Genomic DNA, 26,127 nt, shown 5'->3' with positions numbered 1-26,127 from the left:
GGGCACAAATATGGTATCTACATGGGAATCCACACTTTATTGGGCGAAGACAAGTGGTAGTACTATGGATTAGAATGGATAACATATGGCACACCGATACATACTTTCAATCGGACAAGCCATGTAGCAACATTATGTCTTAGCCAAAGGAATGAAAAAATACCATGGTAGATATCTAGTACTTCGTAAATGTAGCGCGGTACTGGAAAGGAACATTGTACAGCAGCAGGTGTGCGGAGCAGCAGATAAGCAATTTGAAACATGCCTCAATACTAAGCATTATTCATTAAATGATGTCTCACTAATACAGGCTTGCAATAAACCATTGCACTTTACTAGACTAACGGATACAACTTTAGAAGTCAGCGGCATTTCCTCATCAATGGCCGATGCACACAAGTCTGCACTCATGGGCACGCCATCAGGCTGACGTCAAGAGCCAGACGGACGATCTGGCTCATGACTCCATGTGGATATTTATCCTCGAGATTTTTATCCTTGGAGAACATTGCCGAGCGCATGAGCAGGACTATTTAGTCACTGAGGCGACCGGCTGATGCGCTTCGATTATCTAAGCGGGGCCTCTCCAGTCTTATAAAGTTGTATCCGACTCTAGTGATCAACATAGATACAAGAAAACAATGTATTCACTGCATTTTGCTTTTTAAAGACGAGAGTCTTTCTTGGGGAACTTAAACGCAGAAATTTTGGTCTGTCTTTCTGTTTGTCGGCACGTCCCTCGATTCAGCCACTCGGCCAAAGTTGAACCCCTTGCACAAGGGCCAGCCATCATGAACGGCTCACTAGGTTCATACTTGTCTACATGGTTGATCAAAAAGCAAACATTGCGCATATCTGAGGTGCAACATCACTAGATAAGTATTAGGTGGTGTGTTCCTTTAATAGAAAATACATATATACGTAATTCTAGAGACCCTAGTTTCTTAAGCTGCGCTGAAAATGCGACTGCGCCGAAACTTGGCTTCCACCGTGCCCTCTGCGCGAGCTCACTGTTGTGTTTCGGTTTCAGTTCAGTATTGCACTGTACGAGTGCCATGGGGCGCCGCTCTGGCATTCCTGCTTTACCCAGGCGACGTGAATATAAAAGAGTGTGTGGAGAGTACTCGTTGAGTGCGGACGTTTCTTCTGCTTCGGCGCTTCGCGCCAAACGGCGTGTTCGGGCTGGCTGGCGTCCCCGCCGGTCGCGTTGGTCACCGCCGGTCTTGCCTGCTGCTGCGCCGGGACTACCAGCCCGCAACACAGCATTCACGTTTCCAGACGTATTGCCAGATGGCGTTCATATCTCACGCAGCGCCTCTTCTATCGTCTTTACACGACATTTGCAGCGAAGCACGCAGATACGCGGCCAATTTTTACATAAGCACATTGTGCACACGTATAGCTTGAAGGAAACCAATCTGTCAAAAAAAACAACTTCAACAACATTCAAATGTGCTGAACAGCACGTACGTACGATTCCCTGATTAACAATCTGTTAACATTCTCGAACTTCACCGAGAAACAAGCAGTCTTTACTCAAAAATTACAGTACACCGTTTTGCTGCCACATGGTGCTTATTGTCCCCTGGCCCCTGTATACGTTTCCTAGAAATTCATATAGAACAATACCGTACCAGACTAAATAAAATGGTAAGCATTACGCGTCATACATGTTGAAGCAGACACCCATCAGACTGCAAGATTTGTTTGCCATGTTTATGACCCACCCCCACATACCCTTCCAGTCTCATTGTGCGCCTTTTGGCATATTGATGCTCCTACATGTTCACAAACAGGTGAAGCAAGACCGAAGCATGCAAAGTTGACTGCCGAGTTGGAAAGCATATACCAGCAAGTACGGACCAAAAGACGTAAGTGGTACTTAGATGACATCGTGGACCACAAGCACGGAGATGGAGCTGTTCAAATGCTAGCACTGGACCACATACCAATGCTCCGGACGCCCTCCAACCGGGACGCCCAAAGCGAACAGATTCCAAAGTGAAGACTTGATCACCCTCACAACGATCGGCGATTCTTCAGCTGAACCGCTTAATTGGACAAACGAGAACCTGCCAAGTGCGTCCGCACGATAACCTCAAGACCAAACCAAAGGAGCACCGAGTTCAGTTGTGTGTCGAAATAAAAAAGAGACGCCCAAGATGCGCAACACACACACTCAAACATGCACACACAGAAGGAGCCTACCTGCCGTGCAGAGTGATAGAAGCTGAATCCGTACCAAGTTGCTCTACTTTCCATGCAATTTAATGCAAAAGAGCATCAATATGCCACTACGTTGCACAATGTGAATGGATGCCTGCATTATGGCAAACAAAAATATGTAGATGGGCCGATCAATCGCACTGTGATTGTATATGGTGGTGAAACATGAGCATGATGGTGAAATGTTACACCAAACGTTACACTTGCATAATTTAATCGACGACATTGGTCCAATATATTTCACAGTCGTTAAAAACACGAGAAGCGCCGTAAAGCACAGCATACCATTGCTTTTAAACTGGTAGATTCTACAAACCATTAAATTATTCTTCAAACAGCTCTGTACATTACTAGGCTATAAATCACCAGCACAAATGCGTTGCACAACATTTCATGAATAGCTGGTAGCCCTGGGTGGATCCAAAGATCGCTGGGATAAGTCTCAATGTGGTAGGGTGAGCAGCAGTGGCACCGCCCACTTTTCATCCACTAGTGGTCACAGTGGGACAATGATGAACATCAACACGGAACAGAGTCCTTACACGGAGTGAAGATCGAGAAGGGCAGGCCGCAGTGATTGACTTCCATGCACGATACATTCCGCAGAAAGCGAGCAAGAGGCGGGAACCCGAGGGAGAGTCGTTGTGGACCAAGGGACGCCTTGGCCGGAGGACAGGGATATCTGGATGATCACCTCCCCCCTGGAGGCACGGGCTGGGCATAGACGGCGATGCGGGTTCGGACATAGCGTCGATTGAAAGGGATCGAAGGTCGAAAAGCTGTAAGGACACAAAGATTCGATGTTTAGACGTCGTGCAGATACGCAAGGTACACACAGAAATGCAAGTTTATGGGGGACACGATATTTGAACTAAAATGCAAATGTCTGCTTAGCCGAGAAATGCACGAAAAAGGAATTTTTTACTTCAGTTGGACGACCACCGAACGCGACATTTGAAGATTGTGGGCTCGGATCCCACCGAAGGAAAGGGCGAATTTTCGTTCACTTTAGTTCCCTTGATTTTAAGTCACTACAATTACCGCTACACTACAGTTAAAAACAACAAATAATGTCCTCTATGCTTTCCTTGGCTTAATTGTCTGTCGTATTTATTTTGGTTTTGTCTAACGAAGAAATGAGCCCCTCAGAAAAAGAATTGCCTTTTCGTTCATTCATAGCGAGGTCCTTGCCCCGGCAGACTTAATGCCTTAGGTTAGCGCACGAGGGTCTATTGGTCAGCAGCAGTCTCGTGCAAAGATCACGTGCCACGTGCCACCGTCGAGTTTCACACTCGCCACCTTGGCTACAAGTGGCGCTGGCTAACACTCCCAGGTATTACATATACAGAGATACACCGACAAAGTGTATGGGGACGCGCGTAGCATTGTAGTTCGATTGGTAGAGCTTCGGACGCTTATTTTGAAGGGAAATACTGTTTCTTGTCCACTTTAATTCCTTTAAATTGATGTTATTGCACTTCAGTTAAGGACAAAGAATGCCCCGTATGCTTTCCTTGGATTAATTGTCTGTTACAAGTTTACGGGGGACACTATAAATGACAAAGCCAAATGTCTGCTTAGCCTAAGAATAGTGACTATTTTCAGCCTATGGAAGCTTTCGCCACCTACACGATTCGTTAACAGGAGAAATGCAGTACCACAGTGGAGTCCCTGTGCCGTAAGCATATGTCTCCAGGTGCACTGGTGTGCTCAGTCTAGAAGGGATAGTCAAGTGGTTAAAGTGTCAGTTAAAGGTATTTCGTATTAGAAGTTGCATTACCTTCTACCCAAGAAACACTTAGTGCAACAGTAGTGGCGAGCATACGAAGTCGTAGAAATTGATCTACAGGTCAATAAAAGTTATTTGCACATGACTTAATCGTTGTACACTGCAGTGTAGGTGGCAGCAAAAGCAGCACGTGGTACTACAATAGGAAATGCAGGAATTGAAAGGGTTTGTCCGTAAGGTAATGAGAGTTGGTCTGTTATAGAATGATTGATCTGCCTGGTTCACATCAGGATTGCATCAGCCGTGATGCGATCCAGACAGGCTTCTTCCTCTTGCCAAAGCTCAAGAAAAGCCCGAGAGGTCAGTTTCGACGGTGTTGCCACCATTTAACGGGCTGTAGGTATGTGATAAGTCACGGCACCGGACCCTGCGGAAGCGTTTGCAGAGTGGAAATCGCATTGGCAGCAGTGTATCCACACCCAATGATACTAATTCGAATAAGTGCCGATCTGATCAAAAATTGTTTACTAAACTCGCTCGCATTATTTTACGGACAAACTACGTAGATACTTGAGACAGTGGGTACAAGTATACAAAGACGTGGACATTTTTCTGCTGATACACATGCTTTCTAAATCCATTATCAGTGCTGCTTTCACACTGAAGTTGGACCAACCCACCTATAACGCAATGCTCCAGGAGTCTGCTCTCGTGCAAATCAAAATTCCCACTAGTATCCTTTAACATGATCTGGTAAGACTGAATTCCAAGAGATGACCATCCCCAATGCTTCAGAATATTTCTTTACATGAGGGTCATCAGCTTTACGTCGTGGTGCACAAGACCAACTAGTATTGGAAATAAGACAAATCTATCAGCAATTAAGAGACAAAGGGCATGACATAACTTTTCAGTGGCTTCCAGGCCACTGTGGCATCGACGGCAACGAACATGCCGATAATTCTGCAAAGAATGCTCATGAAGGTGGCGTGCAGGAAGCCATTCCATTATCACAAACCGATGCAGCAGCAAAGATTCGCTCGCTCGCACGTGATCTAACGCATTCAATGTGGAATACGTCCGGTTTTCTGCATACCCGCCTTCACCGCCTGGATCCGTCACTTCAACTTCAAATTCCGTCCGGACTCTCCCGATCCGAAACAACAGTCCTCTGCCGCCTGTGGCTTGGAGTGTCTTTCACGAACAGCTTTGCTTACCGAATCGGAATGGCAGACAGTGCTGCCTGTGCTCACTGTGGCAGCGAGGAAACCATTGCGCACGTCCTGTGTCATTGTCCTCACTATTGCCCTCAAAGACAACAGCTCTCAGCAACGCTAGCGCGCCTCGACGACCAGCCGCTTTCTGAACAATCAATTTTGGAGTGCCGGCACGTTCTAGCTTCCAACCAGAAAGCGACGAAGGCGCTGCTGAAGTTTCTCCGCTCAACCGACCTCACTAAACGACTATGATGCTCCCGTGCTTGAGTGTGTGTGCGCTTTTTTTTTGTTACTCTTTTTTCCTTCCTTACCTTTCTATCCCCCCTTACCCCTTCCCCAGTGCAGGGTAGCAAACCGAAAAACTTTTGGTTAACCTCCCTGCTTTTCACTCAACCTTTATCTCTCTCTCTCTCTTTTACATGAGGGCTCGCCACCGCTTAGCCATATGCAAACACATAGCCTGCGAAAGCAGTCACCAGAAAAAATTTACTTGCCCGAGTCGCTGCAGACCGCCAAGCAGATAGATCCAATACTCGTATGAAGGATGTTGGACCAAGGAAGTTCACGAAGCAAGGGCAGGACGACGTACGCAACGGACCTGCGAGATCGTCCGTTTCTGGCGCCAGACTCGGAGGTTGGCAAGCTAGAGGGGAAAACTGCCACTTGTTAATCATTGCGAGGCATGCACCTGTTTTACAGATATACACTAGTTTTAACACCAAGTTTAGACAACCATCACGTGAAAAGTGAGATCAATAATAGATGATATCACACATTGCAAGGGAGGAACTTCGCAGTTATATTGAATAGATAACAGACTAAAAATATCGGCGGAAAGCAGATGCAATTCCAGTATTAGATTCATTATAGAATTAAAGCGCTGCTATAAGTTTCACTTGGTAGTACTATAAATTGCCAAAACCTCTGTCAAGAGGCTGAGGCAATCTCGCTCTATAATGGAAGTGTTCTGCCAACTTCAGTCCCTCCTTCGCTCGATTGAAAAAAAGAGCAGGGTCACCAGTGCTGCAGTCAACTGACTCGCCATGACAAATGTAATGTATCTTTAGCTTTGCTAAGCTTTTTTTTTTTTGCTGTGTTTCAACGGGAACAAAATGAGCAGTTGGGGCATAGACAGCTGCTCAAGATAACCACGTCTTGTCTCTACGAATCCGGCTGCTAAAGGTATTGCAGACATTAATGCAAGTGCTCGCATCGAAATTACGCCACCATGGCATGAACTGAAGACTGGAAACTCAAGTTTCTGCATTACTTAGCCCCAAACTGCTTTTAATTCTATGAGAACTTGACCGTTGTAAGTCAGTGTAGATGTGCTTACCCGAGTCGTTGCAGATATCTGAGCAAAGGTCCATCAGAACACAGTGAGCGCAAGCAGGGAGATGAAACACTGCTGAGGAACAGTCATCCGGGGACGTAATCATCCATGGAGCAAGGGCTGGATGACGTACAAGGCCTTGTGGGATCGTCCCCTGCGTGCAGCAGATGCAGAGAGTGGTAAGCTAGAAGGAAAAGTGAGCCACCTTCTAGGTCAGGGGTCTCAAACACGTGGTCCGCAAGCCCTTCGTTAGCGACCGGCGGCTTCACAAGAACAAACTTTTTGCGACTGCTAAATGGTACTCGCATTGTTTTCTGTCCTCTGTCCTGTCCATCTTTCTTTCCCTTTCCCCCTCCCCATAGTGTAGGGTAGCAAACCGGATGCTACAATTCTGGTTAACCTCCCTGCCTTTCTCTCGTTTTATTATCTCTCTTCTCGCCTGTTGAGATTAATAACGCTTTGTTCGGGGAAGCTACAGAGACGTGACAGGTATCAAGCATTGTTTTCCTGAGGCACCCCACGAAGTCACTATGCGTAGAAACGTCACCTCAGAACAAAAACTACTTCAGAATTTCATTTGCAGTTTGGTATCGATATCGTTTTCGAAACATCAATATACGAGATATAGGAAAGGCATTTTTTCAAATGGCAACGTTAGCTGACATTTTGTTGCAATACCCTCAACACGACCAGAAATGAAATCTCGTCCATTACTTAGCCCTAAATTGTTGTGTTTGAATCTGTGAGCACTTTACCATTCTTACTCTATGTAGATTTGAATCCTCGAGCGCTGCATTTTTGCTACTCGGATTTTAAGATTTTAATTTTAAGCGAAAAAATGGTCCTATGATTTCTTTTTATAATAAACAAAATGATGTAGGGACTAAAGGCACAGTGCCTAGCAGACGACCAAACCCCCTTGTAAGGTAACTCGATGTAGATACTTACGCGAGTCACTGCAGATCACTGAGCAAAGGTCTACCAGGATAACGCAGTGGGTGCTACCAGGCAGAAGGAACTCTGCTGAGGGACTGTTTGCTGGAGATGTCAAGTCCTCTGGACGAAATACACGAAGGACCTGTGGGATTGTCCATTGCGTGCGCCAGATGCATGGGTTGGTTAGCTGGAAGGAAAAGCCAGCTGTTATGGCACAACGTGATGCACTTGTTTTATCGATATGCACAACGTACTCGAGACGGGTAGACTGCACATAACGCACTGTGACAGCATCCTCATTTGGAGACTCGACCTTTCTGTGCACTATTTTTGTGCATTATTTGCAAGGAAATGACCGTAAACACTGAGCCAATGGTAAATTAAGCATTATTGTTGCCTAACGTTCCTTCGTATCACTTATGGTTATAATATTTTGCCACACACGAATGCTTTGATGAAGGCAGTACAGTGCTTAACGACACAGACGTGGGGAGTTTTGGCAGGAGTTTCAGGATATATTTTTTTACCTTTTCGGAAATGCTCGCTGCCCGCAGATAACTATCGCATGTAATTTGAGCAGATTGTTTAATTCAGTCTCAAGAAATGTAGCATTACTGAATGTACCGTTACATAATCATTTACATTCTAATTGCAATTACTTGCTGTAACATACAGTAATTTATTTTAACACTTCCACTTGCTTTACGTTTGGTCTCCAGAACGTTGGCATCAAATTGTGTAAGGTTCATGCATTTATAGAAAGTCGACAATGCGTCTCGCAAAGGGATAATGTAATGGTGCGCTTCGTACATAAGTAGCCCGAGCATACGTGGAAGCTCCTTGAACAAGGAGGAAGGCTGTAAGCGCTGAATAACGCGTTAAATTACCATGCAAACTTAAATTTTCGCAGTACTAGGAAACTACGGCGAGTGGCAATATACTGTGAAAATGCTCCACCCTTGCCAGTCTGTCATGCGCTCACCTGCCAAGTTGGTGCAGCTAACCCGAAGCTCGCAGCAATGACGGTTATTTCAGTGGTCCTGGACGAATCGCTGGCAGTGCACCTCCTTTTCAGTGGTTCCTGGTTTTGCAGTGCATGGCCCAGGTGTCGCCGCCCCATTGCGACGCTGCATTGACACGTGTATTAGTTACCAAGTAGAAACAAAAAGTTCAGATTCTACTTTCCAAAACTACTGTAAGATGGCATGCATGTTGGACCTTGGGGTTCCGGATTATTTGACGAAGTAGAGTTCCTAATGTGCACCTAAATTTACAACTACACGGGTGTCTGCATTTTGCTTTCAGCTAAATGCAGCCACTGTGGTACGGAATCCAACCTGCGTCTTAGTGCTGATCGGCGCAATGCCGTAGCTGCCCAGCCGCTGGGGGGCGAGTGCCGTGAAAAACCAGCATGTTTCAGCACATCCATATGTGAACCAAGTCGAAGATTGTACGAATTTTTAAAACCGGATTCCCATCGTCTTAAAAGGTTTGTGGTGCAAACCGAACACGAGGAACGAGAGAGAGCACCGGGTATGACGCTGGCGTCCTTTCCCGTCTTCTCTTTGCTCAATCTCAGTTTGCGCCACAAATCTTGTTATACTATGCACCAGTTCGCCCAACATTACACTGCTGCTCAAGCATATTCCCGTTCTCATTTACGGTATTGATCAAAGTAAGATTCTCACACCAGGCAGTGCTGAGAGGATGCCAACCAGGAAGACCCGGTCAGCGCCAGCAGGGAAATACGATGAAGGGTGCGCAGAGATTGGCTCTCCTGGTGCAAACGATGAAGACAGTTGTAGGTTCAGGACCTGTAATGATATACAAGGCAGTTAGTAGTCCTGAATATGCGATATGTACTATCGCGAGCACTACGACAGAACACACGAGCGTTCAATGCTGTGTTGAATAGCATTGAACCCCAATTTGAACGACCCTCGAGTAGGACTGAAAAATTGTGGAAAGGGTGACGCTTTTTCGTGACGTGTCACTCCCACCACGCGTCAAGTTTTGCGATGCGTGCAATGGAACAAGAGCTTTATATTGCAGCGCCTGTTGTAGAACTCGTGCGCAGCAAAGTGCCGCTTTTTAAAATTATTTTGCTGTTCGTTGGTTGGTTGAAAAACTTTAATGAGGTTCTGCAAGGCACGCGTCAGCGCGCAGCGGGCGACTCCATCCCGTTTTTTTTGTGCTACACGCACACGAGTGAATAGAAAAGCGGTATTTTGCACAGAGCTATAGACGGCACACTGTCGCGCTCTGCTTGTCATACCCGTCTTTTACTCTAGAGCGGCCCGCGATATGCAGTCAGCTGCAGATTTTGTTGAGTCGGCAATAGTGAGGCGGGCGTGCCGACATTTAGTGGAACCGTAGCACCCTTTACGGTATGTTTCCCACAGCGGCCGCCGCGAATCGACCCGCGTCGGGTTTAAAGGGAACTCCGGGGATTTTTCGATATTCACCGATTTGAATTAAACTTTAAACACATGTTCTCTTCGATACCCTGATGATATGCGCCAAATTATACAACCGTAAGTCGTTCAGTTTTTTAGAAAACGAATTTTAGAATTGGCAGCCAATTCCGGAATCACGCCTGTTAACGCGGGCCACCCTGTGTGTGTGACGTAACCTGCCTACTCTTATCGAATCCCGCCTCGCCCAACAGACGGTTGCAGCACGTGCTTTCTTCTACGAGGCGGCGACGACGCGAGTAAAGTTGTTCGGTTTTGTTAGCTGCTAGCGTCTTAGTCGTCGTTGACATCGGCTTTTACAGTAAGCACGCACAATACTGAGCAACGAGGAGATCGATGCTGGGCACGTCAGCTACTTCACGCGCCGGCAGGTCGAAATCAAAAGGCGATGCTTCCGCGCTCATATAGTAGCTGCCATCATCGCTGAACTCTTTACTGGTAAGTTGAGACGAGCTGGCACAGCTTGATTCCGCGTCGATGACATCGCCAGCTTGCTTTTCGCGCGATAGAGGAAGCACTTGTGCTATGTTTACACCCTGGCCAGCCGTGGCGGCGTGTAGCGCCCTTCGTGACGTCATCGCATACCCAGCACGGAGGAGCTAAGCTCCCTGTTTCGGTTTCGACGCCTCGTTTATGGCTTATTTAAAATTATTGACGAGTCTTTCAGCAAAATGAACCACCCTTGCTGTTACAGGACTGTTTATACTATTTGAAAACGGCATTATCTCAATATGATCGAAAATGCACCGGAGTTCCCCTTTAAGGATTGCCACGCGCTCGCGTGTTCCCGCTCGTACTGCTCACGATAGTACTTCCACTCGTACAGGTTTGCAGCATTCTCGCGAGAGTTTGCGAAGCAGCCAGTGAAGGCCAGAAGTCTTGCCTGAACGAGATCTGAACCCCTGTCTCCCGATGGCACTCGGAACTTCCTCGACAGCACTCGAACACCAGCACTTGTATTAGCGTACTTGTATGGACTCACGCAGGAACAACATGGCAGCCACCTTGCGTTGAGCATACTATTATGGCCGCCGAAAACTGAAACGGCAGATGAAGGGAGACTCGTGAAATAAGAAAAGTGGAAGAACATAGTCGATACGCACCACATACCAATACCAACCGCGAGGCCCACTGGTGATCCGTGCACAATTCTCTCCGAGGTCAGGATCGCTGAAGACCAGGCTTGAAGACAAACTGGAGGGCAAGCTTGACCGTAGAAATGGAACACACCAATAGTAGGAGGACAGAGACTGCAATATAGTAACAGGGATTGTTAAGAGTAGACCTCAGTTAAAGAACATGAAAAGCTCACCTGTGCTTCCATCGCGGCATGGACACTACTCACGGGTGCTGCTAATACAAGTCTATGGTGGTTAGTTAATGTGACCCCGATTAAGCAATTGAGACAACTCCGAATGCCGTCTTGCATCCGCAGAAGCCATGTTCCGTACCAGCAGTTACCGGCATGAAACGGTACGTGGCCGGGAGCACAATGGCATTCGAAGTGGGCCCTCCTCCCGATAAAAACGCAAGGGGACTTCTAACAGCTACAACCTGCCTAGTGTTCGCTAAACCTGCCTAGTGTCCGCTAAAGATCCCCCCTCGCCACACGACTCGTGTGGTGACTGTGGCCGCAGCAGGACTTATTGGGTGGACGTTTGCGAAGACAGGCACCGGCAGAGTACTACCCACCGAATGACAAGCACCGGCAAGGTAATACCCACCTATGTTGGTCTTTACAGTCCGGTGCCAGCCTCCCCAGGACGTCTTGTACGCGACCTGCCTAGGGTAAAACTATCGTGCTTGTGCGTGTTGTGTTGCTTGTCCTTTCGCTGCGGCCAGACCTGCCGCTAAAGACGCATACGACTTCAGGTTTGCAAAGCCTGAAGCGAAATGCGCTGCCTCCCCAGCCAGTCCCCTTTCGGTTTCGTCATGGAGGTGACCCGCCACGGCAACAACCATGCCGAAGGTTAGCAGCTGGTTCCCTGCACAATTAACCTTAAGATTCAAAGGTGCGAGAAAACTGGCGAGTGGCAATGGTCGTTGAAAGCATGCCACCGTCTCCAGCCCTATTATTCTCTCGCCTCACAACACTCTCACCAATTCGATGCCGCTGATGAAGCTGGTGGCAAGACTGCTTTTTCGGTGTTAAGAATTGCCAGGGAAGCAGCTCGATCCTTGTCCATGGTCCCTTGTCAGCAGCCCGTGGCCCTTGTGACACCAACAGCAAACTTTAGGGCTGCAACGGCACACGTATCGTTGGTTATATCAATCAAATTCTGGAGTATTGCATGCCATAGTCACGATACAATTGAAAGGAACACCGTATATGGTAGAGAACTGTGGATTACCTTCCACCGTGTGGAGCCCCGTTAACGTGCATTGATATATAGGTACAGTACTCGCGGATTGAAATGCGAAAATTTACGGCTAAGTAATGCACATACTTTCGTTTCCAACGACTACAGTTTGTCATATCGGCTTAATATTGACTAACACTCATCAGAACTGACATTACCATCAGAAGCTAGATTTGCAGCGACATGATGCGAATTTCACGAGCAACTGCTTATGGCAGCTGTTATATTTAAAGAAACACTGTTTCAATCTGCGACAACTGTACATTCGTACCGCTGCGTGTAGCATCCGTAGACAGGAATGGAACTCATGTCCTCAAGCTTAGAAGCACGACGCCTTATAGCTGCTAAGCCACCATGGTGGGTACCAGTCGCAAAGACATGCATTTATTGCTCGAAGTGTACGACTTGTACTTACGAGATGTACCATACAGCAAACGACACGCTCGAACCGGGAAGAACGCCGAATCAACTTTCGCCATGGGCGTAAGTTGACGAGCTGAAACGACATGGGAATAGCTTGTTACTCCCGACAGTTCGCGAGTTAAGAGGATTGCTTTTCGACTTACACGACCCGGTGTAGGGCGGTGTCGGGCAAGACTTCATGCGCAATAGTGCAGGACACCTGCATTATTACGCATGGCAGTTGCGCAAGACGCGGTGTTCTTCATTTGCCTCATTCGCCCAAGCGGATGAGATGATGAACACCGAACCATGCGACCTGAAAGAGATGGGCTACTCGTTAGAAGACCGAAGCGCACGCAGAAGGCATGATAAAAATGACGCCATGGCGTTATACAGGACGTGAAAAACGACAGGACATGCGCCATCTTTCACGCCCCGTCTTTCCAGCCCTAAGGCGTCATTTATTGCAAACAACCAACTAGCCCGAAATTCTGTACTCCTTAAAGAATGATGGGCGCTCACCTAGGACACTGGTCCAGAGGTCTTGGATCAGGTCAGTGACCGACCAAGGTAGCAACCATGCGTGTCTGGGCGAGAAAATAAATGAGAGGCAAAGTTATTGAAAAGACGTAGACTGTAATACACCGACAGTAATCTATTTACAGTAGTCATTTTCTGATTAATTATTACTACTATTATTATCGTCATCTATTTTCCATCAATATTAGGGTTGATGGATGGCGCGAGACTAAAAGCGAGGAACGCTTGATTAAGGTATTGCACCTTTTACAAGTTGCAGCAGCAGGGAATATGCCATTTGCGACCGTATAGGTACGAAAAAAAGGAAGACTTAACTAGGTTTAATTGGGCAATTAATATTTCTTGGGGTTTTACATCCCAAAACCATGATACGAGTACAAGAGACTGTAGTGGAGAGCTCCGCAAATTTTGACCACCTGGGGTTCCCTAACGTTCACCTAAAGATTTAATTAGATTACTAGATTTGAGGTTATAGAGGCGACTAGATTTAGCACAAATTATTGATTACAAGAAGAAACGCGGCAGACAAGGACGAATGTACGAGTCTACAAAAAAGCAAAAGAAAAAAAGAAACCAACCTGGTCGATGATGACGTGCGGATTGAAGTCGACGCTGGTTCTGAAATGTTACAGGCTGACGAGATCACTCCGGATGCCGCATTGCATCCGCGCAAAACCACATTCCGCGTCAAGAAACAAACTGGCACAAAATGGCGGCCTGGAGCGCCATGACGTACCACATGGGTCTTACCCCCACGACGGAAACTCCTAACAGCTACCTGCCTGCCTAGTGTTCGCTAAACCTGAAGCTATTACGCGCACTTCCGTCGTGCGAGAAGACCCCTACCCTCGCCAGCTTGGTTAGCAGGCTCACCTCCCATTTTGTTCGATGCCGATGTTGAAGCTAGAAGTAACGATGATCCTTGTGGTCCCCAATGAATTGCAGTTGATGAAACTACTCGACGACGGCCTCCTCGCCTGCAGTTGCTAGACCCGACAGCATGAAGAGTTTCCAGAGCTGCAACGACATTAGAGACAGTGGTCACTTATGATGTAAAACGAGTTAAATTCCAAAGTTTTATTAATTAAATTCATGATATGATTACAGGACACGTTGTAGTGGGCGCCTAACTTGTTGATCTAATTTTGTTTTCTTTAGAAGGTAAAACAAGTATTTACCTGCTGCGTGCGTCAACACACCCAGTATTTAAAGATAACACAACTGCAGTTCGTGTCGCCTTGTTTTCTTCTGTGCTCATGTTTTCAGGCTCACCAATTTTCAGGATGAATTCCTACCAACTGGCTCAACTTTCAGTTGTACTAGCCAGTTACGTGTCACAAAAAGCAACAACGTCTTAATGAATATTGCCAAAACATTGGCAGTGAAATTTACTACAAGTTAGAGCCAGTCATCCCTACCAAATCAAACTCTTAGTAAAGTTCCTTGAAAGTAATAACTAGGTAACAATAAACTTGTCGCCAACGAAGCTGCCGGCTTACGATTTAGTTGGCAATTTGTTATCTAATTTTGAGCGTACCAACAAAACAGTACGGTTATTAACAGTGTACCAATTACCCAAAAATAGGAGAATGCCCATGTGGTTCAGATGCGCTGTTTCCACTGCCATAGGAAGTCGGTTCTATGAGAAGAACTATGAGAAGTTGATAAGAGCATAGGATAAAATTTAAAACTAATACAGCAATTCATAAAATTCCCATTAATTAAATGTGAACAGGCCAATAATCTAATTGTTTGCTGCAACATTTGCAGCCTCGTTACGATGGCTGCTAATGAGTAAACTGCAACTAACTAAAGTCATGTTTGCACTGATTTGCTTTACTCAGAGTGTTGTGGTTACAACATGGCCACGATATAGAAAAAGAACAAAAACAGGCCTAGAAAAATTGTACCAATTTCCGCGGGGCGCTCTGGGATTGCTTGAAAAAAATCACAGCATATCCACAGAGTGAATGATGATGAGTGGGCGAAGCTGCGGAGGTTCATCGGTAAACCGTGAATCTTCCGTGAATTCTGCCCAGTACATCATCACCGACGTGAGATCGGGCGCGTTTATACTAAAGGTTCGATGAGTTATGACGACTTGCAGCTCACTTTAATTTTACATGTACGCTGTGAATTTTCATTGTTTAGAAAACCATTGCTTTAGAAAACATCTGGCGTCTTTCGTTAAGCAGCTGGCGTCTTTTCGTTTTGCTTTAGAAACATCTGGCGTTCTTTCATTTTGGTTTTAGAAAACATCTGGCTCTTTCGTTGGTTTATTTCATCAATCAACGGCGTTTTGAACAAAATTTTTATTGTTTAATCAAGCACAGGAAAAATCTCACCAGCCACTACCTTGGAGGTAAACAATGGCTGCTAATGGGAATGAGAGACAGAAGAAGTCGGCTTTTAGCTAACACTTACACTTCTAACGTTGCCTACTGGAACATGCCAATGGCTGCTAATGGGGAATGAGAGACAGAAGAATTCGGCTTTTAGTTAACGCGCACGCTGCGAATGTTTTATTGTTCAACAACGCACAGGAAAAATCTCCCACCGGCACCACCTTGGAGGTCAAGATCTGGTACTAGCGTTACGACTGGTTACACACTACGACAACTACGAGGGACGAACGGGTGCCGCTTTAAGGAGCTTCGCCCCTAAAAGGTCTATTGGGTAGCCGAAGCCATACAAGAGGGAGCGAAAGCATGACTGCGTATATCTGATGATAAGCAAAGGAAGGTAAGTTAATAGTGGGTTAATTCGCGAAAGTAAATTATATCATTAATAGGAAGTGAGCGCTGGGTTAATAAGGCTAATCAGTTGAAAATAATAAGTGGTAATTAAAGTAGTTAGGTTTATTGGTGAAGGTAGAAAACCCAGGGCACTGCGCCGACCAATGTAAATATTTATTAATCTTTTAATTGTTGTGGTATAACGTCCCAAAACCACGATATCATTATGAGGGACGCCGTAGTGGAGGGCCCCGAAAATTTCTATCACTCGGGTTTCTTTAAATGCACCTAAATCGAAGTACGCGGGCCTCAAGAATTTTCGCCTCCATCGGAAATGCGGCCCCCGCGGCCGGGATTCGATCCCGCGCCTTTCGGGGTAGCATTCGTGTACCATAACCACTAGACCACCGTGGCGGGTATAAAAATTTAATATATACACTCACATAAGGACGTTTCGGCTCCCACACGGGAGCCTTGTTAACAAGTAAAATGAAAGATTAATAGCGAACGTTAACTAGTGGACTTTGGTCGTCGATACAAAGTGCACGGTAATATAGCCACACCAAATGGCTTTTGCCTACGAGCCGCCGTAGCCGAATGCTTAAGGGATCCTGTGAGATTTATTTTATCTTACTTTTTTTTGTACAGCTCTTAGAGTCACACTGTATCCTCATTTTTGATGATTTGGTAGCGCAACGCTAACACAGACGAAGGAAAAACGTACAAGGGCAGTGTTCGCAACCGAATAATCAAAATGGAACCATGCAACTGGACTAAATGTCTACGCTTCTACACTGCTTTCTAATATACGCAGCTGGCTTGTACCGAACAATCGTTTTCCTCCTAATTACGCGGGCGTTAAAGTGATTAAAAGAAAACCGGTACCTCCATGCGTACACAGAAACACATCAGCACGATACTTGACACGAGTAAACTATGGAATTTTATGTGCCAAGTCTATTATATGATTATGAGGCACACGCTCGGCTGGTGATGGAAAGGAGAAGGGGAGAGGGTGAAGCATGGCAGATCCATGCAGAGTATAGTATAGCAAGAGATCGGTAAAGGAAGTGCGGCTGAGGAGGATGAAAGAGAGAAGGGTTCGGCCATTAACTCTGTTGTTTCTTCAGTCTTCGCATGGCTAGTGTGGAACTGCCCCATTTTATAAATTTTTTCCGGGGGGGGGGGGGGTATTTTCGTGCTTCGTGGTCCTTAGCCAAAATTTTTAAATTTTGCGTCTGTACGCATACACGCACACATACGAACACATTAATGAACTTACAAAAGGGGGTTTAATGACTTTTAAAAAGTAATTTGAGTGTTCCGGGTCATTGTTCACGGCCGTACATAAAATTCATACATGCACTCAGATAGTGCAGCACAGATTCAATTCCGCTAACAAAACAAAGGCAAGTAATTAATGATATACGGAATAAAGTTAGGTGGAATGGCTAGACAGCAGGACTGTGATTCCGAATTCTGTGGAAACAGTTCGCGAAAAAAAAAAATTGGCCGCGTATCTGCGTGCTTCGCTGCAAATGTCGTCTAAAGACGATAGAAGAGGCGCTGCGTGAGATATGGACGTCATCTGGCAATACGCCGGGAAACATGAGTGCTGTGTTGCGGGCTGGTAGTCCCGGCGCAGCAGCAGGCGAAGACCGGCTGTGACCAACGCGACCGGCGGGAACGCCAGCCAACCCGAACACGCGGTTTGGCACAAAGCGCTGAAGCAGAAGAAACTTCCGCACTCAAAGAGTACTCTCCACACACTCTTTTATTTACACGTCTCCTGACTAAAACAGGAATATCAGAGCGGCGCCCCATGGCATTCGTACAGTGCAATACAGAACCGAAACCGAAACACAACAATGAGCTCGTGCAGAGGGCACGGAGGAAGTAAAGTTTAACGCGCAGTCGCATTTTCAGCGCAGCTTAAGAAACTAGGGTCTTTAGAATTACGTATGTATGCATTGTCTATTAGAGGAACACACCACCTAATACTTACCTAATGATGTTGAGCCTCAGATATGCGTAATGTTCGTTTTTGGTCGACAATGTACACAAGTATGAACCTAGTCAGCCGTTCAAGATGGCTGGCCCTTGGGCAAGTGGTTCAACTTTGGCCGAGTGGTTGAATCGAGGGACGTGCCGACAAACAGAAAGACAGACCAAAATTTCTCCGTTTAGGTATCCCAAGAAAGACTATCGTCTTTAAAAATTGGAACACATTTCTGTGCACAAACACGCTTAACGTTGGGTCCGTGTTTATGACGAAACGACCTAGTTGAGAGTAAGGATATCACGAATGCCTAATTTCGAAAAATAAATTGAATGGAAGAATTTTAGCCTGGCAGCCTCGCAACACTCCGACCAACGTTCCATATTTTCGAATTAGAGGATAGGTCACGGAATCTAGGTATTTACAGTAAATATATGCAAACGGAGCCGATAGTCTCCGCACTTAAATTTTATCGACATCGGTTGCTGGGTGCGGACTCCAAGGGGAGGAAGAGGAGGCGAGGATGAGTTGCCAGCCTCGCGTGTCACTGGTGGAGGACGATACAAATAATGAAGTCTTTTCCTACCGTCTACAAAGGTAGGGGCCATGTCCCGTCTCCCTAGATGTCGCCGTCAGCGAAGCTGTGCAAAGGTGGCAATAAGTTCGGCCATACGACTGGTGGTGCCCCGAGGACCTCAGGAACGTAGGCATTAGAACCTGTCCGCAGGAGCCAGCTCCATGTCTGTCACGTGTAGCGATGGACTCTGGGAAGCTGTAACGACAAGTGACGGAGTTGTTAAGCACATGTAAACACAGGCACAGTAAGAGTTCTGTGAACGCGGCACTTACCAACAGATTTTCACGAGTAGCGGCAATGCGCAGTCTCCCTTGAGGACGCCATTCAGCTAAGCAGTGCGAAGGTGGCAGTAAGTTCGGTCATGTGACGTGTGATGCCCAGGGGACCTCGGGAACGTAGGCATTAGAACCAGTCTGCAGGAGCCAGCTCGATGTCCTTGTCACGGGTAGCAGTGGAAGACAGATGCGGAAAAGCTGCAAGGACACACGACGGAATCGTTAAGCGCATGTAAACACAGCTGCAGTAAGTTTTGCGTGCGTGATATTTACCATGAGTAATGCATGGCGCTTATTTAAGTCCCTCCTACTGACAGGAGCATCGGCGGTTCAATGTGGAAGTGCTGCCGACACGGCCACAGGACAGGCGGTGTTCAACGCCAGCTCCATCGTGGACTCGAGCTGGACAGCCTTCGATATGCACAGCTCGTTCAGGAACGGGATTTCTGCCGGCCCTGGCGTATCTGAATAGGTGCGAAAGCCGCTTGTCAAAAAATGGAAATGAAAAGTACGCGCTTACACACCATGTCCAAAATAATCTGCGGCGCTCCATGAGCTCCTCCTGGAATGTCGGCGCGACTCGAAGAAAACCCTGAAAGTAAACCTCAACTGCATGGTAAGCATAGCACCGGGAATAAGTGGGATCGTGAGAAACAAAGCGACCAGAAAAAGCAGCAATAACTGCAGCAATGAAACCGCGCTGTTAGGCGAACAGCACGTTCTACAGCACGGTTAATCAAAAGCTGGCGAGGCAATTCCGAATGCCGTTTGCTTCCGCGAAACCACATTTCGCTCGAGCGCATTATCGCGCGCGGGCTACTCGACACAAAATAATGGTCGCGTCGCAAAAGACATTCGGAACGGGTTCAATGTCCCCGACGAAATCGAAAGAGGACACCTGTCATATCCTGCCTATCGTGTTCGCTAAGGCTGAAAGTATGCGCACCCCCCACCCGTACACCGTCCTCTTCGATTCCGTCAAGGAGAAGACCCGATATGGCTGCAACAGCCGGCCACCTAAACTGGGGGCTCTGATTAGACACCAAAACTAACTGCAACCTCGCCATTCTGGAGTAACCCTGTCATCTCATTTGCAACGTTGGGATGATACTCGCCACAACAATGGATTCATGTGCTGGTGCTCTGATGACTGGCGTTGTCACACGTCGATGTATGGCAGCCCACAGGTACAGTGGTCAACTCTCATATCTATAACGACGGAGCGTCGTGCTCCGAACTGCACGAGCGACATCTACAGTTGAAAACGGGGCACCTCTGAGCATGCGCAGCCCCACTGATGCGCTTACCTCCCATTTTCGATCGTTGGTTATCACCGCGAATGCAACAACTGCTTTGGCCGTTGGAAGCGCTGTCAACAGTTTATCACAAAAACAAAAAAGAAAAAACCGAAAAAAAAGGAAACGAAGCGAAGCGAACCGTTGTCAGCGCGCGATGAAAGCTATGCTGCGTGTTGATTTGAAGTTTGCGGTCACATTGTCCCAGCAGCAGATTTGCGTCCACTTATAAGTTTTCTGCGGTTTTTCGCGTCAGGCTGCTTGCTCGTAAGCTGACGCTTGAAAGCTCCGTAGAACTTCACCATGGCCCCGCGCTTGACACCAGATGAAAGAAGAGTCATCACGGTAATCCCTCCGTCAGAGAATTCAGAGCTTACAGCTGTCTGGTGGAGCTGCAACGCGCTATTAGTTTGTGTATGTGCAACCATTTGCAGTCCCAGCTAATAAACTACGACAAGGTTTCTGCAGCGGCTAAGTTGCCGCTTACTCAAACTTAAACTGTCAGCAATGAATGTCCACTCACGAAACGCACAAGGAAATAAAACCGCATGCATGGCTTCATATTACATATGACACCTTTACTGATATGCATACATGAGTTAATTTGAATAAATATCCGAAGTCAAGGATATCCACATAGCGTTTTTCTGTATGCGCAATCCAAACCTACAATTAGTCGCAATCAACGGACCGTTGGTTAGTGATGGTTAATAACAGGTTGATGAAATTCAATTATAGGACACTGCAATAAATGCATTGAGCTATGAAAAATTCACAGAGCGATGCGCAATATCCATTGTCCGGCGCATTGTCGGTATGATATATAATACTGCGAACCGAGAATAAGTGCGCAGTATAAAACACGCCGATCCGGTGATTGCACTCTCTCTCTCTCTCTCTTTTTTAGGCGCTATAGGTTGACAGCGCTTCTGACGGCGAAATCAGTTGTCGCGGCCGCGGCGATAACAAGGACGGAAATTACATGGCGAGCGCATCAGCGACACTGCGCATGCTCTGATGTGGCCCCTTTCAAGCTGTAGATGTCGCTCATGCAGTTCCGAGCACGACGCTCCGGCGTTATAGACATGAGAGTTGACCACTGTACAAGGCATCTGAAACGTTCAACAAACACTTTTTAGAAATACGAACGTAGGAACAACTGGTATACTCACCGTGACTAGGTTCGCACGTGTGCGCGGGCCGTGTTCCAGGAACTCTATCAAAGCGAGCGGCGCGTTCAACCAAGTGTGCGAGGTAATGGGCAAACAGACTTCCCGCACACGCACATGAAGTGCAACAAGGTTGACGGCCACTCACATTGGCTGCAGCAGGAAGCGCTGACCTGCAGCCCGAAGAAGTTCAGCAGCACTAGCAAAGCTATCGAGCTAACGAGGCAATTCCGCATGCCGTTTGCTTCCCCGAAACCACATTTCGCTTAACAAAAAACCACACTTCACTTGAACTCTTATCGCGCGCGAAGTACCTAATCACGAAATAGTGGTCGAGGTCGCAACGTCAGTCGAAACAGGCGAATGTCCCTGACGAAATCGAAAGAGGACGGCTATCAAGCTATCCTGCCTAGTGTCAGCTACCTGCCTAACCGTAAGCTATGCCTGAAGCTATATGCATCGCCACACCAGCGACGCCAGGGGCGTAGGTAGAAATATTTTTCGGGGGAGGGGGGGTGGGGGGAGAGGGGAGCACCTCCTTGATCTGAAGCGCGGGCCAGACAGGCAGATGTGGTAGAGTGACCTTTCGTGCTTTGTGCCATAGCAAAAAAAAAATTTGGGGGGGGGGGGGGGGAGGGGTAGGAACGGGCCCGGTGTGCCACCTCCTGGCTACGCCACTGAGCGACGCGCTCCGTCCTCTCAAATTCCGTCACGGCGAACACCCGATACGTGGTCGCAACATGCCCAGAAAAGATTCGGGCTTAATTTTACGACGCAATTAACCTCACGTAACTTTTTGCGAGCGTAACCAAGACGCCTGGCGCGTACCAATTCGAGAAACTCAACTGACAGTATCTAAGCTGCGAACCACCCTCGCGAGCTCGGGGACTCCCTATCTTACTTGTGGACCGATGACCAAGCACTCCGGGAAGAAGGGTGGTTCCACTGGTCCTCGGAGAAATGCCCCCCATGAGTCGAAGTTCTTTGACCAGGCGACACCGACGGTTGGTGAACGCGCACAACGAAAAATGAGTCCACGGCAGGCATGACTTGCAACTTGTAAGTTCACTTCTCCGGCTTCCCCGGAGGGAGCCATTAGCGTTAGGCCTACTATGGTAACGTCGTGCATTTGCCGAGGTTTGAAGTATTCGCAAAGAGTCACATGTATTCCAGAAGCTCGCTTGGAGGGCGAGAATTGTCGTGCGGGAGCAACTTCAGAGTCGAAATAAATGTCCGCGGCAAGTTGACAGTCACTCTTGCACATGTCGAGCAGCGAGCAGTCTCTGGTAGCAAGCGAAACGCACGGTCTGCGGCGGTGTCAGAAGGCTTGTCAGGCACGAAGTTTTTCTAAACGTTCCTCACATTTTCAGTGTACGGAGGTTGAAACCAGTTCTTTCTGAGTCCGTGTAGAAGACGCACGGTAACACGAGCGCGACGTCGTCAAGCGCAACCTGTCAGTACGTGAGTACAACAGCAATGCGACGCAGAGCTCAGCAGACAGACAAAGCAACCACCGCGGTCGAAGGAAGAAAGCAAAATGGGGATCCAACACCACGGAAAGACGCCCCCGGACGACGAAAATCAAGATCACATGATGCTTGGCTCAACGGTCGAAATGCCTGCGCATTGGTCGATCTTGTCATTACGTCATTGTCGCAATGCGTCAAGACGCCGTTGTTATCACAGCTATCAGCGCGACTGGCAATGTAGAAAACAAAATCTCAACAAAAAAAAAAAGGCGCGTCAGCATGGTCCAGTCGGACAAGGAATGTTCTAGAAGCTGCTCCCGTGTTCTATGACAGCAACTGCGTAGTTAGCGCTGCCGCCCTCGTTTTAGCAGAGTCATTCAATTCTCTTTATGGTCACGAAACTGCACCGTCACGCTATGCGCGAGCTTCATACGCTGCTCGAAAATGCCACAACGCGCCGCCGCTGCCCCACAGAGGCGATCGTCTGCGCCGTCCGCGTAATGAAATGCTCGCGCAGTGCGAGACGAGCTGCTGGATATGACATGTTTGAGTTAGCGGAAACGTTGTCTCCGGACTAGGATGCCTAGCATATGTTGCGTGCCACTGTGTCGTTCCGGCTACAAGGGAACCAAAAGGGTGTCGTTGTTTTCTTTACCATTAAACAAGCAGCAGCGCGAGAAATGCAAGCGCGCCATACCGCGGCATGAAAGTGGCGATATTAACTTTGAGTCGAAGTATACACGTGTGTGTGCGAACCATTTCGACGTCTCGGACATTGTCACTACGTATGACTTTAACATCAACGCCGACTCCGTGTCCCTGAAATCCGACAAACCAACGCTGAAGGCTGACGCCGTTCCAAGAATTTTTGAAGGACTTCCTTCGTATCTCACGAAGCGCAAACCTCGATCTCGCTCATCGACAGTGCGACCGCCATGCAAACGACAGCGTGAGTCGTCGTGTGAAGAGCTCCGAGCATCGCCGACGCCCTCTTTAGACATCACCGTATAGCCACACGAATGGGCGTGTAACAGCTCGTATTTCTGCCTATGTTTACAACTGGAACCGCTGGCACTTTGCTGCGAATGCACGGCGTTTAACTTGACGGAAATGTTAAAAGGCTGTACCTATCGTCACAGGCGTGCGCAGGATTACCCTTCAAGGAGGGGGGGGTCGTCGCAGCGCCCCCCCCCCCCAATTATGTCAATGTATGGCGCTGGCATTGTCCCCCCCTCCCTATTATGTCAATATGTGGGGCTGACTTTGCGCCCCCCTCATAGGTGAATAGGGGGGGGGGGGGCGCCCCCACCCCCCCCCCCCCCGTGCGCACGCCTATGCCTACCTTAGTGTTGAGACGAAAGGAGCTTGCGATGCCGCGGCGGCCGCATTTCGATAGGGGCGAAATGCAACAGCTCCAGTGCGCTGAGAATTAGGTACATGTAAAAGGACCCTGGGTTGCAAAAATCATTCGGAAGTCCCCCGCTACGGTGTTCGTAATTATATCTTGGCAATAGTTCGTTAATCCCCGAATTTTTATATTTTTTCGGCTGATACCACCACGAGCTGCATGTCTTGAGCTGTTGCGACCGTTGCGGAAGGTTAGAAAGCTAAAACACCGAGGCTGTCCGACACACAACCCCAGCGATAGCAGCGTTCGCATCGCCTCTCAAGCACAGCTGCGCCTCTGGCGGCGGCCACTGGCTCCATATGAAACTGACGCGGCAGTTTCGTGACCATAAGCAGCATTGAATGACCCTGGTTTTAGCAAAAAAATCCGCAAAAGCGCTACATTAACGCGTGATTTTAAAAATGGAATCTGGCCGTTACCTTTATTTTCGGTACTTGCGTGCAAAAAGTCTGCTTAAAAAGTTACGCTTCTTACAGTGTTCAGTTCTTCCAGTGCAGTAGTTTAGCGAGACCAATTCAATACGCTAGTGAAATACACCAGCATTTTAGTTTAATTCCTTCATCCATTGAACACGTTAGGTGGGTTATACGTATGCGAACATGTCCTTGTAAATAATCCATATTGAAAACTTGACAACGCAAACAAACGAGACACAGAAGGAGCAGGACAAAATCTTGTGTCCTGCTCCTTATGCGTCTCATTTATCCTCGCTGCCTAGTTTTCATAATGAATCTATACCAACTAGCCCGGCTATCTACCCTTCTGCGGTAATAACAATACCTGGGGTTTTACGTGCGAAAACCACGATATGATTATGAGGAAAGCCGAAGTGCACGGCTCCGGAAATTTCGACCATCCGGTGTTCCTTTAACCTGCACTGACACCACACAGTACACGGGCCTCTAGCATTTCGCCGCCATCGAAATGCGGCCGCCGCGGCCGGGACTCGATCCCGTGACATTCGGGTCGGCGGTCAAGTATTTGCTAATTCATAGAAATTACGAGGAAGCACCCGAAATGAGCGAAATGAAAGGGTTGTCAGTAGGCCGTCGTATTGCCCGTTACTTGTCTTCGCCGACTCGCTTCTTCACTTTTTAAAAGCAAAGCCGTTTAAACCGGGTGTAAAAACTTTGGTGTGCACAAAAAACTATCATCATCATGAACAGGGTATGAGCCGCAGAAATTGGGCAAGTCCCACTACTCACCGCTACGAACCACTGGATTAACCCAGTGATTCAGCTTCGCTGAAGCATCTGTACGGAGTGCTTCAGCGGTACGTGCTACAACAAGAGAATAGGGAACGGAAAAGGCAACGGCGGCTGCGAGAATACCCCGAAGCGTTGGAAGCCCTACGCGAACGACGACATGCCCGTAGATCTATGGGAGGTGCGAACGCTCGGTTTCAGCGCGAGTTTCTGTCTCTGGAGTTTGGACATCCGTGCCGTGTCTGTGACTGTCCGTGGTTTAACTCGAACGTCTCTGCGCTGCGAAGCAACCTAGAAGCAACCTAGAGACAACCTAGTTGAAGCCTAGCAACAACCTAGAAGCAACCATAGTAGACTTCAGAATCATCCAGCTTCGCTTTTACAAGAATTGCGTGAGTTAGTGTAAGCTTCGCAATCTTTTTTTTTTTCTTTCAAGGAACCATAGATAAACCGAGCGCGTCATCTTGTCAACGTTTAACGTGTAATTTCTCGCTGGCGCTCTTCTGACTGTCACATCGCTTGCTCTGACTGCGCTGTCCTCATGCGAATGGAACGACCTGAGCAAAGGCACGTTGCTGGAGCTATTCTCGGAGGCCACTTCATGACACTAACGAGCGCCGACAGTGAGTGCTTCGGTAGTTTCAGCTTTTTTCGGTGCAGTGGGAACGGAACGCCTTCCCGCGTTCACGGCTCAAGCTACGAACGCTGCCTCTCGCGTTCCTGAAGCGCTGTTTGGTACATACATGAGGAGGTACTCTGTGCGCGAGTACCTCACGCG

The 26,127-nt window shown here is 47.6% G+C and overlaps 2 long non-coding RNA genes across 2 annotated transcripts; both read right to left on the bottom strand.

Moving 5' to 3' along the window:
• Positions 1 to 1,376: 1,376 nt before the first annotated feature.
• Positions 1,377 to 6,687, bottom strand: LOC119396446 (uncharacterized). The gene is made up of 3 exons (XR_005184441.2): positions 6,509 to 6,687; positions 5,762 to 5,815; positions 1,377 to 3,005 (listed from the first exon to the last, which is right to left on the bottom strand). It is a non-coding gene; the product is annotated as an uncharacterized LOC119396446 (long non-coding RNA).
• A 6,284-nt stretch (positions 6,688 to 12,971) lies between these two features.
• LOC125759030 (uncharacterized) lies at positions 12,972 to 14,150 on the bottom strand. The gene is made up of 3 exons (XR_007416598.1): positions 14,091 to 14,150; positions 13,200 to 13,264; positions 12,972 to 12,993 (listed from the first exon to the last, which is right to left on the bottom strand). It is a non-coding gene; the product is annotated as an uncharacterized LOC125759030 (long non-coding RNA).
• Between the last annotated feature and the right edge of the window lie 11,977 nt (positions 14,151 to 26,127).

The sequence above is a fragment of the Rhipicephalus sanguineus genome, chromosome 6 (genome assembly GCF_013339695.2).
Source record: "Rhipicephalus sanguineus isolate Rsan-2018 chromosome 6, BIME_Rsan_1.4, whole genome shotgun sequence".
NCBI lineage: Eukaryota > Metazoa > Arthropoda > Arachnida > Ixodida > Ixodidae > Rhipicephalus > Rhipicephalus sanguineus.
The sequence above is the reverse complement of the archived record's forward strand: the minus strand, read 5'-3'. Positions and strand labels throughout refer to the sequence as shown.